The sequence below is a fragment of the Triticum aestivum genome, chromosome 2A (genome assembly GCF_018294505.1).
Source record: "Triticum aestivum cultivar Chinese Spring chromosome 2A, IWGSC CS RefSeq v2.1, whole genome shotgun sequence".
Lineage (NCBI taxonomy): Eukaryota > Viridiplantae > Streptophyta > Magnoliopsida > Poales > Poaceae > Triticum > Triticum aestivum.
In genome coordinates this window covers 695803004-695828812 of record NC_057797.1, presented here as the reverse complement: position 1 = coordinate 695828812, position 25809 = coordinate 695803004, and the positions used below count along the sequence as shown (strand labels likewise).

At 46.5% G+C, this 25809-nt stretch overlaps 1 pseudogene; it reads left to right on the top strand.

Annotated features, from left to right (window-relative positions):
• The first annotated feature begins 397 nt into the window (after positions 1-397).
• The window catches only part of LOC123191866 (uncharacterized), a 32316-nt pseudogene continuing 6904 nt past the window's right edge, over positions 398-25809 (top strand).

Sequence of the window (25809 nt, the reverse complement as noted above, 5' to 3'; positions counted from 1 at the left end):
CTCCCAAAAATATTATGCATGTGGCCACCCTATATATATTCCTAGCATTGGTGTATGATGTGTACATGCGTGTCAAACATTTGAATATAAATATGGGATAAATAGTGTTCTACTTTCTTCCCCAAAGAGGTTATATGGAAATTATTTTAATGTTGGTTGTTAGATCTATAATAAAAGGACCTTTGTAGGAGTGTTCTTGAAAATAACTAATACAATTTGGAATAGTCATCGAATAGTCATAGGAAAAATCCAAACTTGGAAAGTGTTTCATACATAGATTCAACTCTCAAGTGAAACTTGAGTGGTATTATATGTCATTGTTACCATTGCAAAGTATTATGCTAATGCATCATATACCTTATATTGTATTGCCAAGGGAGGAGTACTTGCCGTCAGTAAAGGTCCAATCATGGTACATCATAAGTAACGGTATAGCACTATGGGCTTGGTAGATAATAAGAAAAATGTTAAAGTAAAGGAAGAGGAAGATGAAAATGTGAATACAAAAGAGAAAAGAAAGAAAAATAAAGATGAAGGTGATAAGAAAACAGAGGAGAAGAAAAATTCCTCAAAGAGGAAGATGGCTAAATACAAGGAGGAGAAAGAGAAGAAAACGAGAGTTGTTAGGAAGGATGATGAGGAGAAGGAGAGGGAGGATCGGAGGAAAAGAAAGGGAAATGTGAAGAATGTGAAGTCACATAAGGAAAGAGAGGATAATGAGAATGAGAAAGACGATCAGGAGCAGCCAGATATTCGGAAAGAGAAGGAGCCAATGGAGATAATTGAGCAGAAGGTAAGGAAGGAGATTGATAAAGAGGAAGAGGAGTCGAAGAAAAGGGATGAGAAGGACCGGAATGATAAAAAAATTACCCCCACTTCTTTAGGGCGTTTATATCCCATTCATTTATGGAACAAGTGGTAGGTTGTCTACATCATATTAATAAACAAAGAGACTAACACATTTTAGCTATTCTATTTTTACCTACCATATTTTGCATGATTGCTGTGAAGATTATCTTTTCCATTGTGGTTCACTTTTAGGAATGGTGCTCTCTAATTTGATAGAGTTACATATATAGTATATTCCACCCAATAGATTCTTGGTGCAATTATTGATTAATATGTTTCAAACATGGACTATATAATGTTTTCTACCATTCATAAGGATACAAGAGATAGCATATCCAAAATATAAACTACTTCATGAAAGTTGATATCTTTTGTATTTACAAAAACATTTAGGTTGTAAATAAAGGAGACATATGTAACATTTCTGCAAAAGTTAAGGGCAATTGAGTAGTGGCTGATGGCTTGGGTTGGACTATAGGAAGGCAAGGTTAAATGCCATATATGCATGTTTGGGTTGTGCTCGACATGTTCACCCATTACTAATTAATTTGTATGATGACATATGTTGCAGAAAATTCTAGTAGGATTCCACAAATACTTGGAAGAGTGTACATGAATGGTTCTCCTGAGAGGTACAAGCAGGAATAAATGGCCCATAGAGCTGGCTAAAATCTCCGGGGAGATACGCTTTGCGCGTGGATGGAAGGAGTTCCTCTCGGACCATTGTGTCGGGTATGGCTGGCTGCTAGTATTCCGTTACGGTGGGCAGTCACAGTTCTTAGAGACGGTTTTCATCCAATCGTCTTGCGAGGATCCGTATGCATCTCTCTCCTAGCCACAATACAAGGACATCTACGTGACTATAGAGGAAGAGAAAGGTCTCACTAGCACCAATGCATATGGTACTTCCCCAGAAGAAGAAGACGCTCACACTAACACCAGTGCAGTTGGTACACCACAAAATAAAGCTTCAGAAGAAAAAGAAGATGCTTCAGAAGAAGAAGAGGCAGAGGAATAGGAAGATGCATTAAAAGAAGACAGTGAAGCTTGCATGTGCAGGGATGATGCGCTGGAACCAACACAATAACAACAGGAGTATTGCCAAAAGACTGAGGATGGTTTTTTTGTTAGGAAGAGGGCTAGGTTCAAGAAGGTTGATGATATCATGGTAGAAGTGGACCAATCTAGCAAGTCCAAGCTCGCAAAGTGGAAAAATTCTGAAGCTCCATCTGGTGATCCTACTTCTGAGGGAGCAGCATCAAGCGACAATTTGGCAGGTAATTAAGAAGAACCCTTCGATCCAGCGATTTCAAAATATTTAGTACTTCTAGTACCTTTTACGTATATATTGGTATGAGATGGCTTGATGTTGTAAAATGATTCTTATACTCTTGTTATTGAGCTAACCATTGCCTATGTGCACATCAAACTGTAAGAAGAATTTGAGCATCGTCCACCCAAGAAGTCCAAGGCTGAGGAGATAAGGTCTCCATTTGGTGATTCAACTTATAAGGTAGCATCATTAGGTAAAAATTTTGTAGGTAATTACGAATAACCATCTAATGGATTGAATTCAAATTAACTGTTGTGATGGATAAATGTTGTCAAATGATTCATAGGCTCTTGTTATTTAGCTAACATATGTGCACATCCATTGTAAGTAGAGTTGGCCAGTCGAACATCCAAGGAGTCCAAAGCTGAGGGTAAAAGCTCTGCTGCTCCTTAATTTTTTTATACCAGGTCTGTCGTTTCAACATCTAAAAGACCTTCTAAAGGGGCAGCATGAAGTGGAAATTTGGTAGGTAACTAAGAAGAAGCCTTCGATCGAATCTATTTCAAAATGAGTAGTACTTGTTTTACATGTACGCACACATATATATTGGTTGAGATGACTTAGATGGTGTGTCAATCTTGACTCTAGTAGCTAGATATAGCACTGGTCTTATACTATAAAATTATTCCTATCTATATGCTCTTGTCATCGAGCTAATGAACTTTGCCCGCGTATAGTTCATACATATGTATTCACGCCAGAATCCATGTGCAGGCACAAATATTTTGGTAACAAATATGGTATGGAGGCTCAGTTCATGATATTCAACAAGAGCAATGGTGAAAACCAACCTGGCAGAGGTAAATCTTCTTTCTTCCTTCCTTCCTGTAAAGCAACCTTCTAGTACTAAGTAGAATAAACTTGAAGTGCAGTATCCTGATATATATAGTCTGCATCTTTTTATACTAGTTCTCGTCAAGGTTACGAGGAGGCCGGGATTAACGCAACAGAGGCGTCCAGTAACTCAAAGGGAGAAGGAAGACGCCATGGAGAGGGCGCAAAGGTTAAAATCCATGAGGCCCTTCACCGTCAAGGCAATAAAGCACAAAAGATGTCTATGCCTCGTGCTTCATGGTAATTAATGAATCCAGTTTCTTCTCTCGATACTCATATTCTAAAATTGCATTGATCTCTAACTGATTGTGATCGACCTGCAACTGCAGATCATCCCCGACAAGTTCGTGAAAATATTCCTCCCCAAAGAGAGCAGGAAAATGACGCTATGGTACACGCAGGCGAAGCCGTGGAAGGTCTGGTACAAGTACACTGGCACTACTAGGGAAAAGCCTAGCAGTAGCATGGCTATTTGGTGTATCAGTAGCGCGGGGTCCCGCACTACTGATACGGCGCTACAACTAACATGTATCAGTAGCGCGTGTAGCCCCATGCTACTGCTATACATGGCTAGCAGCAGCGAGCTTTAGTTCAACGCGCTACTGCTAATAGTTGCAACACTTTTAACTTGGGCGCGCTACTGGTAAGAGCGTGGTGCTGCTAACTTTATTCTCCCTGCTACTATTAGTTTTATTAGTTTTTGTTTTTTTCTATATATTTGTTTTGTATTTGAACAGGCTTTATACAATAATCTTTAGCATATCATACACATACAATTGTAATCATAGCATCAAACCATGTCATCATCATAATCATCATCCAACACAAAGTGGTCTCTCGTCATCATCTCAAAAATAGTGATACAAGTCTCGATTACTAGCAACAACATCGTCATCCATCTAAACAATGATATACGCGAGAAGAGCTATTACTATGAGTGAGAGCGGAACTATGCAGTACATGTGTTCGTATCCCTCTCTCACATTAGCATGAACCTAAACTAACTACTGGCTATCGCTCGGAAATCGGAAACCGGTACACCTGGGCCTGACACTCCGGCCACTCGTTGTATACTCCTGGCATTGCACTTCTTCGTCATCGATGATCTATGCTCCTGCACCGTCACATGAGTCGATGATATGCAACATACATAGTTGAGCAACAGAAAGAGACAGACTTGGCAAAAATAAAAGCAACATATCATAAGCATAAATAACAAAGTTCATCGTACCCAAAATGCCCTAACTAGAGTGATCTTCGCTAGTTGAGGAGGACGGTTTAATTACGTCACAAATAAAGTTTCACTGTGCATAACTCAAAGTTTCGTCATTCAGAAAGTACGGACTAAACAGACACATGTCAATCACTCCAACATGTAATTCCATCCATCCAAGTCAGGGAGATAGTCCCCGAGCTTAGTGCAAGGCTTCAGGTCGAGACGCTGAGCGGCTACGCGTATTCGGACATCTTCCTGCGACATTTGCTCTTCCTCGTAGAACAGACCTGCTTTGTCGAGGACCTCCTTCACGATGACTTGGGCAAGTTCAGGGTGGATGTGATAGAACTTACCTCGAAGTCGATGATCCAAGATATCTCCTACGTTCTTTTCCCATTGCAGAATATGGGCATCCCCGGATTTAGGTGACATGCGAAGGTTCTGCTGATCCCGTTTGTACTCCAGCATGTGGTGTAGGACATGGAATCCATCACTAAGAGTATCACTCGGTTGCTCGATGCAGCAGAAGTCGGCCTTATGGCCGAAGGCGGGCCAGCCGTCCCTTTTCTTCTTGTCCTTGACCTCTCCACCCCGTACGCCGTAGTAAAAGATAGCACTATCGAGAACAGACTTGATGTGGGTGTAATCCTTTTTGTTCATTTTCTTCGACGAGTCCAAGTAAAGAGCGTGGGAGTATCGGGGGTAGAGGATGATGAGGACGGCGTGCCCGCCATTGGGCAAAATAAGTACACCTCAAATTAATTAGCCTCCACCATGCAAATGAATGATTGAAACCGATGGAAGGATATCCACGTCAATGACTTACACGGGATGATAAGGCACGAGAGTCGCCTCCTTGTCCTTATTGGCGACCATGAAATTGGCGATGTAGTCCCTCGCATATTCACGGTGCTCTGCGCAGACTGCCAAGAAGCCCTCGTGCATGAAGTACGGGTCAGTGACACACGTATAAGGTATCTACTCAATCCCGGTGATGTAGTTCATGTACAAGGCATAAAGGCAGACAAATGTAAAATCCAGCTTCTTCAAGTGAACCATGTCAAAGATGTAATCAAATCGAAGGAAGAACTTGTCCGCGGGGCATGTGTGGATGTACGACCTTTGCCGTGGCACGTTAACCACGTAGAGTGGGTATCCTGGATTTTTCGAGGCGATGGGGCTTTTCTCTCTCCGCAGCACATCGTCATGAAGTCCCCTTAGATCGCCATGTATGGCCTCTAACGCTGCCTTAGGTAGGATTGGTTCACCGGGGATATGCCATTTTGCTGCACCGGGTATAGGTATACGGTCTTGAACCCAAGGCTACTAAGGCGGCTGGATCATAGAAGCAGCTTTGTTGCCTTTCCTCAGTCTCTTCATATGCTTCTTTCCTACTGGAAGTTCGTCTATAATACGTTCAGCCTCCGGAGGCGGCAATTCAGGCACCGACTCAAGACGCTTAAACCCTGAGTACTCATCATAGGGGCCAGTATTGAGATACTGTTGAGTGTCATCGTCATCCTCATCCTCATCTATGGCGACGTCATCAGCGACTAATGGAGCCTCTTCCTCACCCCGTCCACTATCACCTAGCACGACAACTGACGCTAATTGGGTAGGTGGGGTGTTGATGTTCATACATTCTGAGGCTGCATGCTCGTGGGTGTGCTCACGGCCTCCTCTAGACGAAGCAGACTCTTTGACCACAACAGGACCCACCCATTGCAACCACCAAGCCGCCGCGGGGTCTCGTCGTCATCGCCCCTAATACCGGAGGAGCCAAATTCTCGTGGCCCGGTTTGACACTGGCCATGGAAACCTTGAAGACGTCCGGGGGGATCGAACGGCCGTGGAATAATGGTTCCTTCGGCTTCATTATCGTCGCCTTCCCCATGTCCACCTTCTAGTCGCCGGTGGTGTACAATATGGTGCACGAGGTTACGTCGGCCTGCAAAGACATGTCTGTGACGTGAGACATCTTAAAGACAACAGAAATGGGAGATTATACATTTATTGAAGAGGGCCGGTGTGACAGATACCGTGAGGGCGTCGAGCTCAGCCAAAGACGAAGCACCACCGAGCACATTGGAGACGAAGGACGGGCTGCTATGAGTAGGTGCGGGAGCCGGTGCAGGAGCAGGAGCAGGTGCTGGTGCAATGCTAGTTGAGCTGCACCTAAAGAAGTTAGCAAAGGAAAAGTCCGCCGCGTTTTTTTCTGGATTTTGCCTCCTCCAACTAAGAACGGCCGGAACCAAGACACCAGACATATCTGCAATCGCCTGTTTTGCGGTAGCGTACACTGTTGTGACTGTCTCAGCTGATTTCTTCTCAACCGCAATCTCAACCTTCTTGTCGATGTTTTCTTCAGTTAACCTCCGTCTTTCCTTTCTCTCCTCTGTGGTCTCACGCTAGTACTTCTTCCACGTGGAGCCGTCTCCCACACCGTGCACGCGTCCATACGACGGCCGAGTGTCCACCGAGAGTCCTTTCAATATGTTCAATGCCCGATTGAATAGGGTGTCCCACTTGGGCCTCGCCAACGCTTCAGACGGCGAGTCGCTTTCGGCCTCAATCCTTTGCTGCTCTCTCTACAAAAGGAATAAGGATCGTTTACAAATATGACTAAACATGTAGTCAAATTGATCAGAAACTAAAATTACTAGCAGTCTCATGAACTCCGTCCTGACCGGGTTCGTCTCGAAAACCTTCTTGACTGGGTCCCAATGGTATCGGGCCCTGAGGATGTAACGCTCCTGCGGGACGGTGAAGTACGCCAAGGGGTCTGGGATTCCCAGACTTTCGTGTTCCGCGTCCTCCTTGGCACATTTGGACCTCTTCCCGCCGTAACCACGGCTTCCGAGGTGGTTGCACCCCATGTTCCTCTCTTGAAGCCCCTTCATGTACTTTGACTTCTTTTTGGCAGCTTCGGCCTCGCAAGCCGCCTTGAATATTTCAAACTGCTCTTCCGTGATTGTCAGATTATCCTTTACAATCTCGGAGTAGGGTTCCTTTTTGTTGACGAGTCGATGTTTCACCCTTGCTTTTCAGGCGTCCAACGCGTCGCTAAACTTGGTCATGGCGTGTTGGTTTATCTTCTTCATTGTTGGGTCTTTATTTGGATTTTTATATTCCTTTTCATCCTGGCCCGGGAACAAGAATATCTGGTGCAACTTCTTTAGGAGGGAGGGCCTCATATTATAGTAGTTTCTCATTGTTGATGGTGGCGGTTGCCCGTACGATGCAGCCTATTTGATTGTCGTCGCACGCGCGCGCTTCCGCGGGCGCTTTTGGCTCAAAAATGTCGTCGTCCACCTCTGTGACCACCAGTCTAGTAGTCATGAGCTGGTTTTGGCATCGTTGCCTCTTTGCTTTCAGTTCTATACCGGCTCCGCTAGTCTCGGCGCCAGTCTCAATCTCATCGCCGGTCTCGATGCCGGTCTCAGTCTCAGCACCGGTCTTGATGTCGGTGTCAATCTTCGATGTGACAGGTGGGCCCAGCAACAACAACCGTTGATCGTCGGCAAGGCTCAAAAAATCGTCTGCCGCTAGGTAGTTGTACTAGGAAAAGGGGAACCTACTCATAGTAGGAATAGGGTTCCCCCCTTGGGGCGTACCCTATGACGCCGACTGCCCCCTCCCCTTGCTCCTTGATATATAGGGGCAGGGGGCACCCTAGAACACACAAGTTGATTGTTTAGCCGTGTGCGGTGCCCCCTCCATAGATTTCCACCTCGGTCATATTGTTGTAGAGCTTAGGCGAAGCCCTGCATCGGTAACTTCATCATCACCATCATCACGCCATCCTGCTGACGAAACTCTCCCTCGACACTCAGCTAGATCTAGAGTTCACGGTATGTCACTGAGCTAAACATGTGCAGGTCGCGGAGGTGCCGTACCTTTGGTGCTAGGATTGGTCGGATCGTGAAGACGTACGACTACATCAACCGCGTTGTCATAACGCTTCCGCTTACGGTCTATGAGGGTACGTAGACAACACTCTCCCCTCTCGTTGCTATGCATCACCTAGATGGATCTTGCGTGTGCATAGGAATTTTTTTGAAATTACTACGTTCCCCAACACTCCGGCCGTAGACGGGGGAGACGGGCACCGGAAGAGCACGAGGCGGCAGCATCTGGGCCACCACGCGACACGGACGAGGCGCATCTGGTTGCTCCCCCTCGAGCTCAAGGTGGCCAAGGCGACAAGGCGGAGAAGGAGGGCTGGGAGGTCGTCGGTGGCCGGTGAAGGCAAGGAAAGGAGAGGAGACGGTGGCGCCTGCGGGGGTCGCGGGGGAGACGCGGGTTAGGTCACAGGCATTGTCGCTTCGCTTTTTCTTTTGCTGCTCGCTCGCTCGCTTCTGTGCTCTGTCTTCACGTAGGCTCCAGGGAAACCCTCCCTCTGCTCGATGGCCCCCATAGGCTCACGACCCCACCCGTCATCCACTTCTGAAGCAGTCACGAACGTGGAAAAAAGGACGGCTGACCCGACGCCAGCAGCCAAAGGAAGCACTGTTGCATCTCGGGTAGCTCCATCCAACGGTTAAAAACGACCCGTGCGAGCGATGCCTCCAGAACAGCGAGTACTCTAGCGTCATTTATTATATGTTCGATCCCATTCGTAAGTTTGTACCAATAATAGTTTACCTTTTGACTTTGATCAACAAATGTGAGTATCTATTTGAGCTTTTAATAGAGGTTTTCTTGTAGTTGAAAGTGCATTATATCGACTAGAGGGGGGGTGAATAGGCGATTTTTATGAAATTCTTCACTGAGGAATTTGCCGGTGAGGAAATTCCTTAGCGAAGAACTACTAGCAGCGGAATAAGTACTCAAAAGTAAACATAACAGAATACAAGCATAGTCATCATGATGAAATGAAGATAGGCACAGAGTACAGGAAGCATAATCACAGGATAACACAGGATGAAGACAAACAGACTGAAGAAATTGAACTGAGGAAATTGAGAAAGTCTTCAGTCAAAGTCTTCAAACATAGATATGAACAAACACACAACATAGTTATGAGGAAATGGAAGAGTTGAGGGAATAGAACCAGTAAGCTTGGTGAAGACAATGATTTGGTAGACCAGTTCCAACTGCTGTCTCAGTTGTACGTCTGGTTGGAGCGGCTGAGTATTTAAACTCGAGGACACACAGTTTCGGACACCCAGTCAAGGACAATTAGTCCAAGACACCCAGTCCTCACTGTATTCTCCTTGAACTAAGGTCACACAGACCTCGTCCAATCACTCGTGGTAAGTCTTCAGGCGACTTCCAAACCTTCACAAACTCGGTCACTCGGCGATCCACAATTCCTCTTGGATGCTCTAGACCATGATGCCTAACCGTCTGGAAGAAGCACGGTCTTCAAAGGTAACAAGCGTCGGATCCACTCAGGATCAATCTCTTCAGTGATGCTCAATCACTTGGGGTTTGTAGGTGTTTGGGTTTTGGGTTTTTGGTTTTTTCTCACTTGATGATTTTCGCTCAAAGTCCTCAGAAGATGGGTTGCTCTCAAATGACAAGTGTCAGTTTCTCTCGGAGCAGCCAACTAGCTAGTGGTTGTAGGGGGCGGCTATTTATAGCCTAGGGAGCAGCCCGACATGATAAGACATAAATGCCCTTCAATGATATGATCGTTAGGTGGATAGATATTTTGGGACAGCTAGCGCATAGCACAGCAACGGTCGGAATTTAGAGTAGCAAAAACCTCAGGGCTATCATGTTCCTCACTGTGTAGGCAATCCGCACTGGCGAATTCCTAACTCCTCAGTAAGGACAAATTCCTCAGAGAGCAGAAGAACTTCGTCTCTGTCACTGAAGAAATTGACTGAACTGTATGAGATTTCCAATGGCTTCACTCGAAGGTATTGGTAGGTGTAGGATTTTGAGTTGAGCATCACATGGAAATTTTTCCTTAGTATTTCCTCGACCCCCTTTAACAGTACGGTGTTTCCTATGACTCAAGAAAGAGAAAATGAAACTACGAAAACAAAAGATTTCACGCTTCATATTCCTCGAATGAATACCAAGTCTTCACGGTCACACCGTTTTCTTCACTTTTAAAGTCTTCATGAAAGTCTTCAGAAATACCAAAATCTTCAGTCGAAGAGATTCATTTTTAGGGGTCGACTTTTCCTGTAAATAGCAAACTCCTCATAGACTTATAGGCCTGTGTACACTCACAAACGCATTAGTCCCTTAACCTATAAGTCTTCAATACACCAAAATCACTAAGGGGCACTAGATGCACTTACAATCTCCCCCTTTTTGGTGATTGATGACAATATAGGTTAAGTTTTCAACGGGGATAAACATATGAAGTGTAAATATTGATATTGAGGAATTTGATTGCAAGATATAGAAGAACTCCCCCTGAAGATGTGCATAGTGAGGAATTTGCTTTTGAAGCAATGCACACTTGAAGAGTTGAATCATGGAGATCTCCCCCTATATCTTGTAATTCATACACGCATTTAATATATAATATGAAGAATTTGAAATGCATGATGAAATATGGTGCCTGATGAAATTCAGCATGTGTGCAATAATATTAACGAGGAATAAGCATGCAGAATAGTGCATCAAAAGTATCAGAGCACAGTGCATCAAAAGTATCAGAGCACCATCGGGTTTAAGATTACAACTTGATCCAATAAAGTTTCAGAAGAACGAGAGTTGTAACTTAGCAAAAAAATGCCCATATAGTAGACCCGCTTGAAGACTAGCTCATATTTCTCCCCCTTTGTCATCGAATGACCAAAAGGATCAAAAATGAGGACTAACGCCCCTGAGGATAATCATGTTGATGAAGGAGCGCCAGCGTTGTTGGGGTCGTTTGTTGATGTAGGGCCTGCCGCGGTGTCATCCAAATCTTCATGTTCATCAGTGTCGCGTGATGAAGAATATGAGCTGGCCACCGGAGAAGGAACCTTGAACTTCTTGAATTTCTTCGGTGGAGGTGCAGACCAGTCAAAATCTTCATTGAGACCCATGTTCTTCAGATCTTCTTCACCATACATATGTGACAGGATTGCACAGGTGCGACCGAAGACTTGATGGAGGTAGTAGTGGTTTTTCTTCACTGCATTGTGTGTGGCAGTCATGTTGTGAAGAAGTGAACCAAACTGACGCTTAACCCATTTGTGATTTCGATCCACCTTCTGGTGAAGACTAAGCAGAAATTCACGGCCAGTCATCACGCGCGGAGCAGTGGCTTGAGGAGTGGACTTGGGTGCATTGGCAGAGTCATCATTGGTGGAATAAGATGTAGCTTTGCAAAACTGACCATCCAATGGACGAATGCCCTCATCTATTACAGCTGGTGCCTTGCCCTTTCCATCAACTGAGGAATATGTCTACTTGAGGACTTCAATGGGGGGCAAGTAGCTGAGGTGATTCTGGAAATCAGCTTTGTAGTTGAGTGAAGACCTTGTCCTGAGGAATCTCATGATCCAAGGTGCATAAGGCTTCAGCTCAAACGGAGACAGTGCAACATTGGCCATAGTCCTCATGAAGAAATCGTGATAATTTACAGGAATGCCATGAACGATGTTGAATACTAGATTCTTCATGATGCCAACAATTTCCTCATCAGATGAGTCGTGGCCTTTGATGGGACTGATTGTCCTCGTAAGAATACGATAGACAGTTCTGGGCACGTACAACAATTCCTTCACGAGGAATTTGGTTCTTGGTGCCTGACCTGGTTTCAAAGGTTTCATCAGCACCTGCATGTAATGATGTGTGAGCTTAGGTTCACTGTAGATGCAGCGAGCTTCTTCAAGGGGAGGACTGAGTGGTAGAGCACGAAGCAATTCAGAGGCTGGTGCAGTGTAGTGAGTGTTTTCAGACATCCAGTGTGAAGCACGGCAGAGATTCCATATCCATGTGAGGAATATGCTCATGGTAGAAGATCTTCTCCTTGTTGAACAGCACTAAGGAATAGAAATTGGCTTGACTAGCAGTCCAGAAACGCCTCTTCCTAATGCAAGCAGAGTCATATGGGTTGTAATCTTCGAAGAATACGTGCTCACCGAAGATATCATCAGCCTTGAACTTTTGCTTGCGTGAGAATGGATCCTTTGGCTTCGGCAGAGGAGTGTCAGTGAGTTGCATCACGACCTCGGGAATCTCAATCGCAGGTTCTTCAGGCTGAGGAATTTCTGGTTCCTCCTCAGTGGCAGTCTGCGTCGTTGGTTGTTCAGCAGCAGTAGTTTCTTCAGCACTAGTGGCTGGAATTTCCTCATGGGAAGACGCAATGGGATGAGTTTCTTTAGAGCCCATGTGAACATTTTGTGTGGGGGACTGAGGAATTTGCTGTAGAGGGGTGAACATTGGAGAGTTTGGATGCTGACTTTCCCAGAATTCATCACTGATAACAGGTGTGGAGCAACCAATGTCCACATCTTCATCTTCCATTTCTTCAACGCCAGCCTCTTCAGCTGTGAACTGAGGCATAGGCGAGGAGATGATAGGTGTTGAAGGGATCGCATCCACTTCAATTTCTTCATCCAACGGTTCAGACGAAGCAGCAGAAGGAGTTTCTTCATCAGATCCGCTGGGGATCACATATTCTTCATCAAAAGGAACAAGGTCCTTTGATGGTCTGGTTGAGATGGGAACAACATCAATCGGATTTGCAAATGAACTTGTCATAGGCTTCATTTTCTTCGGAGCTGAAGAATCTGAAGCAGCTGATGCTTTCCTTTTCTTCACTGCAGCACGCTCTGCAGCCTTGGTCTTCTTCACATCTGATGCAGATGGAAGGATTGAAGTTGAAGTTGGTGCAGGAGCACCTAAAGAATCTGGTTGATTTTCTTCAAGCACAACTGATGCAGTCGCCCTGAGTTCTTCAGTTTCTTCAGGCACACCACTAGTGGGTTCCCTGGCAATTTCTTCAGCGGCTGGAATGCAGTCATCAGCCCTGGAACTCACATTATCTTCAGCAGCCTGATTGTCATCAACGGTGCTGGCATTTTCTTCAGTAGGCTGAGCAGATGCTTCAGCCTGAGGAATTTCTTGTTGCGTTGGGGCTGCAACATTGGAAGTGAAGTTATCCACAAGTTTCACAAAACGAACCTTGGCTCCAAGCCAATCAGCGCGATATGCGTCAAAGTCATCACTGAGTTTCTTAATCTCAGTCTGAATAGTGACAAGTTCTTTAGTTGTCATAGAGATAATGTTTTTCTTCAGATAGCGCTCTTTCTTGTACTACGCTTTCTTGATCTGCCTGGCCTTCTCAAATTTCCACTTTTCTTCTTGAATGAAGTGGGTCAGCATGTGACTCTGGCCAGGAGTCAGCTTGAAGTCAGGCAAGGGAGTGTTGGGGTCCTTGTGCCAATCATCAATGTAGTCGAGGATTAGCTTGGGATCCAAAAGCAGTGGCACCTCTGATCCTTCGGCTCTAGCGGCCCTGACTTGCCTGTCTTTGATGATTTCTGCAAGTTCATCATCATCAGCTTCGTCTTCATCAGACGGCACTTGGAAAGCGACTTGCTTCTTTTGAGGACTTGGGCGAGGACCTCGTCCAGTAGTGGCCTTTGTCTTCAGCAGTGAGGGGCCAGCTGAGGAACTTGGTGCAGCTGAGGAACTAGCTAAGACACCTGAGGCAATGGAGATGCCGGCAGTCCTTTGGCACGAGGCAAGATGCACAGGTGCTGAGGATTTAGTCGGAACAGCTGAAGGCTTTGGCGGAGGAGCTGAGGACTTTGGAGGAACAGGAGCAGCATGAGGAATTTTCCGTGAGGGCTTTGATGATTCTGTCCATGAGGGCATTGCTGAGGAACTTGGCCTGCGCGCAGGCTTCTTAGACATAGCCTTCTTTGGCTTGACAGCAGAGGCCTCAGCAGAGGCAGCAGCAGATTCTTCATTGAATTTCCTCACTGCTTCCCTAGCTTGCTTAGCCAGCTTGGCGTGGCGCTTGGCCCATTCATCAGGATAGTCCTCACCGCGCTTGAGGCTAGTGGGATCTGCTATTTGGCCAGGTGCCAATGGATCTCTTGGGCATGGAGGATTGAGTGTGAATTTCTTCGTGTACTTAGGAGTGACATATCTGTACTCCCTCATTCTCTTGCCCATTGTCGGTGTCAAAACCGGCGGATCTCGGGTAGGGGGTCCCGAACTATGCGTCTAGGCCGGATGATAACAGGAGGCAAGGGACACGAAGTTTTACCCAGGTTCGGGCCCTCTCGATGGAGGTAAAACCCTACGTCCTGCTTGATTAATATTGATGATATGGGTAGTACAAGAGTAGATCTACCACGAGATCGGAGAGGCTAAACCCTAGAAGCTAGCCTATGGTATGATTGTTGTTGTGTATGTCGTCCTACGGACTAAAACCCTCCGGTTTATATAGACACCGGAGAGGGTTAGGGTTACACAGAGTCGGTTACAATGGTAGGAGATCTGCATATCCGTATCGCCAAGCTTGCCTTCCACGCCAAGGAAAGTCCCTTCCGGACATGGGACGAAGTCTTCAATCTTGTATCTTCATAGTCCAGGAGTCCGGCTGAAGGTATAGTCCGGCTATCCGAACACCCCCTAATCCAGGACTCCCTCAGTAGCCCCTGAACCAGGCTTCAATGACGACGAGTCCGGCACGCAGATTGTCTTCGGCATTGGAAGGCAGGTTCCTCCTCCAAGTACTTCATAGAAGATTTTGAACACAAAGATAGTGTCCGGCTCTGCAAAATAAGTTTCCACATATTTCCATAGAGAGAATAACATTTACACAAATCTAATCTGCTGACGTATTCCGTAGTGTGACACACCACAGCCAAGCCTTTATCCGAGTCATTTTATTATCCCACCTCAGCGCGTCATGCGAGGCGGTTTCCTTGGCACATCTTGTTAAAGCAGAGATCGTGTCCCCTTATTCCGGGATTCTCATCAATACGGGCGTGGGTAACCCAACCGCTTCTAGGACTCCTAGATTATAGGCAAGTCCAAACGGACACGGGGAGGACGCTTGATATTCACCCTCTTTATAAAGGGACAAGGCTTTTATTTTTCCCTCCCATGTTCAATCGAATCCTTCCCCCACCCCAAGCTCAAATGCCCAAAGTTCAGGTCAGGTGCTCCGAACCTTCAGTCATGTCCGGATCTAGCCTTCAAGGCCGATGGGTGCCTTCCTCCGTCACGGAAGAAGACATCAAAAAGTTGAGGGAGGCCAGATATCTGACCGCCGAGATTTTGCATCGGCTGCCTCCCCGGGGGCAGGCCGTCCCCTCCCCCGAACCTAACGAGAGCATCGTGATCGTCTCCCACTTCCTCCGAGGTCTAGGAATTGCTCTGGATCCTTTCGTCAGGGGCTTGATGTTTTATTACGGGCTAGATTTCCATGATCTAGCTCCGGACTCCTTTCTTCATATCACGACATTTATTGTCGTGTGCGAGGCCTTCCTCCGGGTTACCCCTCACTTTGGCCTATGGCTCAAGACCTTTGAAGTAAAGCCGAAGATGATCGAGGGGCGACATGCGGCGTGTGGAGGTGCCTCAATACGCAAGATGACGGGAGCTTCATGGCCCAAAGGTTCCATTCCAGAGGTGTCTGAATTGTGGCAACAAGAGTGGTTCTACATCACGGTTCCTAGAAGTGCTAAGTGGGCGGCCGCCCCCGTTTTCCGCTCAGGCCCTCCACCACAACTGATGTCATGGATTAGTATAGGACTGAGCTGGGGTCCAGCCAAGGACGTGCATATACTGCAAAGCCGCATTTGAGATCTCTTTAATGGAGATTTCAGTTTGGTTGGGGTAATACAAGTTATGCTGGTCCGTCAAGTCCAGCCTTGCAAACGTCGGCCCCTTCGCTTGTGGGAGTTCAATCCCGAGGGACCGCGTGTCATTCAAAATTTCCTCGGCCTGACGCACGAGGAGATGTACAAGTCATTCTTCGGACCTCAGGTGGAGTGTCCGGAAATCACCGAGGACGTGGGCCTGAGTAGTAACTGTGCCGCCGAACAGGTAAGGCATCTTCCAGCCGAACATACTATCTCTACTTTGTCACAAAGTTATTTCTGAGAGTTTGCTTTTTGACCAGGACTAGTTAACAAAGGCGAAGTTGATTCAGTGTTCGGCCCCCCTCCCTGAGGGTTTGGAAAATCCGGTATTGGAAAAGATGCTCCAGACCGCACCTTGCCCGGATCCCTTGAAAGAAGATACTGTAGGGGATAATACGGGCGGATGCGGGCCCCCAACGCTGCCCATTCCAACCGAGGGAGCGAACGTCTCCATGAAGGAAGACGACCAGAAGAGGAAAAGGATTGCGCCCGGGGATTCGGAAGCCGAAGCTTCCAAATGGGAGAAGAAGTCTCCCACAGAGGGTCCTACATTGGGGGGTGCTGTTGCCGCACAAAGTCCGCGGGGGGATCAATTCTCCCGCGAGTCGTAAGTGACCCGAAATACTTTAATAGTACAGATATGCCATCTTTCTCTTCTGAGAAAATAACCACCGCATATATTTTTGCAGTTCGGGCCTTAGCCCCTCTCAAATGAGCTCGTCTTCGGGGGATCTTCTTCCAGAGATGATGGAGAGCGAAATGCCTCCTCCAGACTCCTCCGCCCCGGAAGCGGGCGACCCTGAGGTGTCGTCACGGAGGGCCTCTCCGAGTCCGGTGAGGCCAGAAGATAATCCCATTGACCCCCGAAGCTCCCAGTGTCCGGCTCCCGAAGAGAGCAGACAAAAGATTCCAGCACCGTCTAGTGTGCGATCGGATGTTCTGAGGGAGTTGGTGGGGCGAGCGGCCATCTCAGATGAACACCGTGTGCTGATGAATACGGTGGTGGAGAGAATCTCGTCCGCCGAAAGCGGATTGCATGAATCTTTTATGAGTCTACTGACAGGCTTTGAGGGACGTAAAAGAATGTATGATAGTCCTGCACATGCTAGGTGTGCCCTGTGTAGATAGTAGCCCCTGAGACTCTGGTTGTCATCGGAAACGACGATGAACAAAGGATCATATTCCCAGGTAATAACCATACTGCCTCTATGTGCAGGTGATGGAAGCTCCAGTGGCTAGCCGGACTAGCGAGTTTGCCTATTTAGAATGGCAGTTGGATGCGGCAGACGCCGACATCAAGCTTGTTAACAAAAGGCTTGATAAGGCACAGGGTAAGTGTCATTATCTAGTAAACGCCACATAGGAAGAGCAGCATGATGCCAGTATCTTTAATATGTTGTGACTACAGATGGAGCTGCCACTGTTGAGGCCTTGCGGGCAGAACTTGCCCGAGCCAAGGAACAAGCGAGGTTGGGTAATGCGGCTGCTTTGAAGGCGGCCAAAGAGTTGCAAGCCGAGAAGGCCGCGCATGGCGAGAGCCGAGACAAGATGGCCATAGAATTAAAAGCCGCCGCCGACCGTTGCCGGGTTCTTGAAAAGGAAAACCAAGCGAAGGCATCGGACCTTGAGAAGGCTGCTCCGACGAGAAAAGACCTCCGCTCTGCTATGAGGGCAAAGAAGGAGGAGCTACGGGAAGTCGGGGATATTGTAGCTGGGAAATCCTTTATGTTGCGGAGGAAGTTCGGAGATCCATGGTATGTCCCTCTGGATCGGCTGTGGAGTTCGGAGGATGTGTATATGGATTTGGCGGCGAGCGCTGCCGATGCGGCCAAGTACTTCCAGGGTCAGACGGACCGTGAAGTAGACCAGCTGTTTTGGAGACAATTCCATTCTCCTGAGCGTCCACTTTCATTGACTAACCAATTAACCGAATGGGCCGAACTAAATAGGTTGTCTGGACTCTCCATGAGGTTTGTTGTGGATCAACTATGGCCGGAAAGGTCAAAACTGAACAGCTATTTCAGCTTGGTGCAGCAGTTCCTTGACGTGGTGCCGCACATTAATGCGATGAAGAGGTCAGCGTGCATAGAGGGCGCACGGATGGCCTTTGCCCGTGTTAAGGCATACTGGGCGGAGATGGATGCTACCAATGTTGCAGAGCGGGATTCGGCTATAGGTCGAAAGGCTGCTGAGCACTACTTTGAAGAAGTTCTTGAGGGTGCCCATTTGATAGAGACCCAGTGCTCAAAAAATATTATGTTTGAGTGATATGTAATCTCATTGTAAGCGAAATGCTTTTATAAATTTTTATAAGGCTATTTTTATACTTTTGCCTGAAAGTAATATGATGCCTCCTGGGTGGCCGTTTATGTATACATGTGTATAACCTGAAAGATTGCAGTTGTCGGCTTCAACCCCCACGCATATAATGCAGAGGTGCTCGCAAAAACACGCGTTCATACTTAACCCAACGTCTTGGTCCTATTAAGGAGGTGATAGCGGAGCGAGCGAGGCAACAGGACTATAATGCTTTAGCACTTTCACTTAGCCATAGGAGTTTGACAGTGGGGCTACTAGATAGCCCCTGGTGGCTCCGCACTCTCCCGATTCCGGGGTGCATACATGCCTGGCCAGAAAATGGCCCTTCGTTAAGGCGGAGGAATTCTAACATTCCCACAGGTCATCGAGTGGTTGACCAGTCTCACGCTATATCATGACAGTCAGTTTTCGGCTTTCTCTACTGAGGTGCTCATCCGGATGAACCAGGGCACAATCGCAGTAGTTCTCCTGGTGCTACCTTAGCCGGTAAAGCGGAACGTAAGGCACCAAAACACAGGAGCCGGGCAAACCCAACATTTGACCAAAGGCAATGATTTGGAGCTAATACATATAGGGCCAAACTCGCGACGCCGAACACTCCCTAAGGTATTCGGTCTTTGTGGTATAAACTGGGCCTAAATAATGGCCTTTTTAAGAAGCCCCTTGTGTCCAGGTACGTGCATTGTTCTGGCGTGGCCACATGCCAAGACGTCAGCATCCTTCTCAACGGTGGATATGTATCAACAAGAGACAGTAAAAAAGTTTTACGCAGGGTCTTAATCTAAAAAGAATCCTTGGAGCGGGTCCCTGCTGCACGTCTGCGCCTGTGTCTCCGTTGTTCCGTATCCTGGACGGGTGTAGCACGATGATCGTCTGTAAAAGAGAGGAAGTTAAGTGAAAAAGTTGTCGTGCAAAAAGATAGTTTTTAAAGAAACCATGTATAATTCAAGATGATAACAAATTGCCACTTGTCTGCGCGTGTTGAGCCCCTTGTATTGACAAATAGGGGTGTGACCATTTATTCAGTATAAGTAGCGGCACCGGACTCGATTAGTTGTATCTGAGGTCTTGACGACCTATTGGATGCTTTCGCTTGTCCGGGCGCCTTTAGTGTGCGGCTGCCAAGGCAGCCTCACTCTCTTTGGCGCGCAGAGATCGCTTGATATTTCCGTGCACTGTGATGATGCCACGTGGACCGGGCATCTTGAGTGTGAGGGAGGCGTAGTGTGGTATTGCATTAAAGCGAGCGAAAGCTTCGCGCCCGAGCAGTGCTTGATAGCCACTTTGAAACGGAGCGATGTGGAAAGTTAAATGCTCGTGACAGAAGTTATCGGGGGAGCCAAATATAACTTGTAGTAGGAGGGAGCCCGTACAACGAGCCCCTGGGCCTGGCGTTACTCCTTTAAAGGTAGTATTGCTATGGCGAATTTGTGTTGGGTCTAACCCCATCCCGCGGACTGTATCCTGATATATTAGGTTTAGGCTACTGCCGCCGTCCATCAAGACTCTTGTGAAGTGATATCCGCCAATTACTGGGTCTAATACCAGGGCAGCCCATCCTGCGTGTCGGATACTTGCTGAGTAATTGCGATGGAACAAGCTTTGACTGCTTTTCGAGGGAACAAGATTTCGGTGCGTCCTTCCGCTCCTCGTCGTCATCTTTTGGTGCGTCCACCATGTATACATCATATGACGAGGTGGCGTTCCAGGGCCCAATAGGCGCTGGTTCTTCATCGTCTCCTTCATCGGCGTCCATACCGTCGATGTCTTCTGAGTCGAAGTCGAGCATGTCGGTTAAATCGTCGATAGTGGCTACAAAGTGGGTGGTGGGTGGGCTTTGAATTTCTTTATCATCCGTATCCCAACCTTGTTGACCGTAGTATGACCAGGGCTCTCCTGATAAAGAGAGAGACTTTAGTGTCTTCAGAATATCGCCGAAAGGCGAGTGCTGAAAGATGTCCGCGGCAGTAAACTCCATGATCGGCGCCCAATCGGATTCGATCGGTAGGGGCACGGAGGGTTCGGAGTCCGGAGAGAAGTCCGGCTCCTTGGAGTCACGAGTCTCGCAGAGTGCGAGGGTGGCGTTTGGGATCGCAGCCCCCGAGGCGGCGTCCAACCACCCGTCCTCGATCGGCGCAGTCAGCTCTGAATTAAGGGTCGAAGCCGATGCGGGTGCGGCCTCCAAGGCACTGTTTAGCGGCAGAGCTAAATCATGCTCGTCGTGACAGTGCGGCGCGCTCGGCAGTGGCTCGAATCTGTCGAAGATCAAGTCCCCGCGGATGTCAGCCGTGTAGTTTAAACTTCCAAATCTGACCTGACGGCCAGGGGCGTAGCATTCGATCTGCTCCAGACGGCCAAGTGAATTGGCCCGCAGTGTGAAGCCGCCGAAGACGAAGATCTGTCCGGGGAGGAAGGTCTCACCCTGGACTGCATCGCTATTGATGATCGTAGGAACCATCGAGCCTGACGGTGACGACACAGGGGAACTCTCAATGAAAGCACCAATGTCGGTGTCAAAACCGGCGGATATCGGGTAGGGGGTCCCGAACTGTGCGTCTAGGCCGGATGGTAATAGGAGGCAAGGGACACGAAGTTTTACCCAGGTTCGGGCCCTCTCGATGGAGGTAAAACCGTACATCCTCCTTGATTAATATTGATGATATTCGTAGTACAAGAGTAGATCTACCACGAGATCGAAGAGGCTAAACCCTGGGAGCTAGCCTATGGTATGATTGTTGTTGTGTATGTTCTCCTACAGACTAAAACCCTCCGGTTTATATAGACACCGGAGAGGGTTAGGGTTACACAAAGTCGGTTACAATGGTAGGAGATCTGCATATCCGTATCGCCAAGCTTGCCTTCTACGCCAAGGAAAGTCCCTTCCGGACAGGGGACGAAGTCTTCAATCTTGTATCTTCATAGTCCAGGAATCCGGCTGAAGGTATAGTCCGGCTATCCGATCACCCCCTAATCTAGGACTCCCTCACCCATCTCCTCTCTATCCTCTGTTTGCGCACTTTGCGCTCATTCTTGGTTCCCTCAGTAGGTGTGCTGTACCCAGCATATATGTCATCAGGGATCTCAAATGCTGTATTTACCTCAGGCCTCTTTCCTCCCTTCTGTGGCTTCTTACCATCAGCCATTTTCTTCAATTGAGGAATTTGAACAATTGAATTCTCTGAAGAAGTATGCAACTTTTCTTCGAGGAACGTGCAAATGAGTTAAGTTGATGAGAACCTAGTGATTCAGCAGCTGACATGTGTACATGTGAACAGAGTATAGTTGCGAGGAATTTGGAGAGGTCATATGCGTTCTCAGAAGGTTTTTCAAAAAGAACAAGTTTGAGGAATTTGACCAGATGAGTCTTGAGGAATTTCACTAAGCGTTCTTTCTCTTAGGTTCCAGAGATGTGTAGAGTAAAAATCCACACATTTGAGGAATCTTGAAGAAAAACATGGCTTAGAGAAACGAATCAAGAACAGATAATATGTGAGGTGTTTTAGTGTGTGAAGATATGAAGAAAAACACCTTTGAAGATTTTGTAGATAATCATTCGAATCAACGCGGGTAGTAAAAGTAACTTTTAATTACCCTGGATGAAGAACACGACGAACTGGAGTGAGGAGATGTGAAGTTTGTCTGTGCAGATCTTCCACGCCCTAACTTGGAGGAGGAAGAAGGCTACGGCGGCGGCGGAGTGAAGATTTCTGCGGTCGGCGCGAGTACGTCAGCGACGAGGTCGAGGCAATGAAGCTCTTCCTCACCGGCGGCGATGAAGTAGCGGCGGAGCTAGGGTTTGAGAATCTCGAGCTGGAGAGAAGTCGAGCGGAGTAAAAGAAGTGAGGAAGGGAAGGAGGGGTATTTATAGCCATGGTGAAAAACTGCTCGCCCGAAGAAATTGGACGAACGTGCCCCTAACCCTTCTCATTCGCATGACATGTGTCACCCATGTAGTGAGAGGTGGAGATCGTGTTAGATCGTGGGTGAGTGGATAAGTATATGGTGGGATGTGGAACGGTTTGAGCGGGAAAACCGAAAATTTCGATAACATAGGTTTTAAAGTTCCGTTCACAATTTCTTCAGCTGACAAGGGCACAGTGAAGATTTTGGACGAGTTTCAAATAGAACGCACATGAAGAATTTGTGAACAGATTGGGTTGAGTATAGCATAGAGGGGAAGGGTCCGATCACATTCACTTAGCAGAAAACCAACTTGAAGAAATAGCAATAAGTGAATGTTGTAGAGGACATAAACTCATATATATATATATATATATATATATATATATATATAGTCAATTAAGAAAAACGACGGAACCAGTGAAGACAATGCAAAGTTGAAGAATATGAATAATTGAGGAATTTCAACTTTTGGTGGTGGCGTGACCCACCATATAAGAATAATGATTTTAGACACCACGTATAATTATCGTAGGGTTCTGAGAATCAAATTCCTCATTAATTTCTTCACACTAAGAGTGTTATTCTTCATTGATTGAAGAAAAACGTTTCTTCATGTGTTGCACGTCTAAGTCATCAATTTTGCATAAGTGTTAGGATGAGTGTCCTTTTCAAAGAACATTCAAAGATTCTAAGCTCACACTGCAACTTGCTAAATCTCTTCTCATCCAAGGTCTTTGTGAAGATATCGGCTAGCTGTTCTTCAGTCTTCACATGCTCAATAGAAATGTCGCCCTTCAACACATGATCACGAAGAAAATGATGACGAATCTGAATGTGCTTTGTCTTCGAGTGCCGAACTAGGTTGTGAGCAATCTTGATGGCACTCTCATTGTCACAGAAGAGAGGCACATTCTTTATGTTGACGCCGTAGTCCTTGAGAGTTTGCTTCGTCCATAGCAATTGGGCACAGCAAGAACCAGCGGCAATGTACTCAGCTTCAGCAGTAGATAGTGATACGCAGTTCTGTTTCTTCGAGGACCAACAAACCAAAGATCGTCTGAGGAAATGACAAGTACCAGATGTTGACTTGTGGTCCACACGATCACCAGCATAGTCAGAGTCAGAATATCCAATGAGATCAAAAGCCGAGCCCTTGGGGTACCATAATCCAAGTGTTGGTGTGTGATCTAGATATCGAAGAATATGCTTCACAGCCTTATGGTGTGATTCCTTCGGTGTAGCTTGAAATCGGGCACACATGCAAACACTAAGCATTATATCTGGCCTAGATGCACATAAGTACAATAAGGAACCTATCATGGAGCGGTATACCTTATGATCGAAGTCAATACCATTTTCATCAGTGCACAGATGGCCATTTGTGGGCATAGGAATTTTGACGCCTTTACAATCTTGCATGCCGAATTTCCTCAGTACATCCTTGAGGTATTTCTCCTGACAGATGAATATGCCATTGTGTTGTTCACGAATTTGAAGACCTAAGAAGAATTTCAACTCTCACATCCTAGACATTTGATATTCTTCACTCATCATATAGGCAAATTCATCACTATAATGTTGGTCAGTACAGCCAAATATAATATCATCAACATATATTTGGCACACAAACAATTCACCATCATAAGATTTAGTGAAAAGAGTAGGGTCAAGTGAACCGGGTTTGAAGCCTTTCTTCATGAAGAGTTCCTTCAAGGTATCATACCAAGCCCGTGGGGCCTGCTTGAGGCCATAGAGGGCCTTGTTGAGTCTGAAGACTTTGTCAGGATTCTTTGGATCTTCCAAACGTGGGGGTTGAGCAACATATACTTCTTCCTCAAGCTTACCATTGAGGAATGCACTTTTCACATCCATTTGATATAAAGTGATATCATGATGGTTAGCATAAGCAAGTAATATGTGAATAGCCTCAAGTCTAGCAACAGGTGCAAAAGTTTCATCGAAATCAATTCCTTCAACCTGTGTGGAGCCTTGACCTACAAGCCGTGCCTTATTCCTCACCACAAGGCCATTTTCATCTTGCTTGTTGCGGTAGATCCACTTTGTGCCGATGATATTGTGCTTGCGAGGATCTGGACGTTTGACCAGTTCCCAGACATTCTTGAGCTCGAACTGATGTAATTCCTCTTGCATGGCCTGAATCCACTCAGGCTCCAGAAATGCTTCATATACCTTAGTGGGCTCTGTAATAGAGACAAAAGCATACTTCCCACAAAGTTAGACAAATGTGAAGCTTTTGAGCGTGTGAGAGGACCTGGCGCTTTGATGTCATTGATGATCTTTTCAACTTGCACTTCTTTTGCAATGTGAGGATGAGCTGGTTGTCGTTGAAGAATTTGATCAGCGTTTTCTTTAGCACCATTTTCTTCAGGTGCATTAGCTCGACGCTCTTCATGTTCTGGAATGAATTCTTCAGGATATTCTTCAGTAGGAATGACATCCTCAGTAGCCTTGAACTTGATAGTTTCCTTAGGTGCTGGTTCATCTATCACAGTAGGTAGGTGCTCTCTTTGCGAGCCATTAGTTTCATCGAACCACACATCTACAGTTTCAAAAACTTTGTGAAGAACGTTGTTGAAGACTCTGTAGGTGTGCGAGTCCTTTCCGTAACCAAGCATAAAACCTTCATGTGCTTTCGGTGCAAATTTTGAGTTGTGATGAGGATCTCTAATCCAACATTTAGCACCGAAGACTTTGAAATAACTTACATTGGGTTTCTTATCAGTGAGGAGTTCATAGGCAGTCTTTTTGAAGAATTTGTGAAGATATACTCTATTGATGATGTGGCACGCAGTATCAATTGCCTCAGTCTAGAAACGACGAGGCGTTTTGTATTCATCAAGCATAGTGCGAGCCATCTCAGCAAGAGTCCTGTTCTTGCGCTCCACGATGCCATTCTGCTGAGGAGTGTAAGGAGCAGATAACTCATGAGTAATACCAAGTTCATCAAGATAGTCATCGAGACCAAAATTCTTGAACTCAGTGCCATTGTCACTTCTGATGTGCTTGATCTTCACATCAAAGTTGGTTGAAGCCCTCGAGGAAGATCATTTGAAGACTTCCTGCATTTCATGTTTGTAAGTAACAAGGTGTACCCATGTGTAGCGAGAATAATCATCAACAATAGCAAAGCCATATTGAGATGCTTAATTTGAAATAGCAGAATAATGATTAGGACCAAAGAGATCCATGTGAAACAATTCAAATGGGCGAGTGGTGGTCATGATAGTCTTCGCTGGATGCTTGGCCTTGGTCATCTTCCCAGCTTCACAGGCTCCGCATAGGTGATCCTTGAGGAATTTGAGATTCTCGATGCCAAAGACATGTTTCTTCTTTGCAAGCGTGTGCAAATTCCTCATGCCTGCATGACCAAGTCGTCGATGCCAGAGCCAGCCTTCTGAAGATTTTGCAAGCAAGCACATGGCTGGTTGTGGTCCTGTAGAGAAATCAACAATATACAGGTCTCCTCTCCTAAAGCCTTCAAAGACTTTGGAATTGTCAGCTTCCATAACCACAACACAACGGTACTTGCCAAAGACAACAACCATATCAAGATC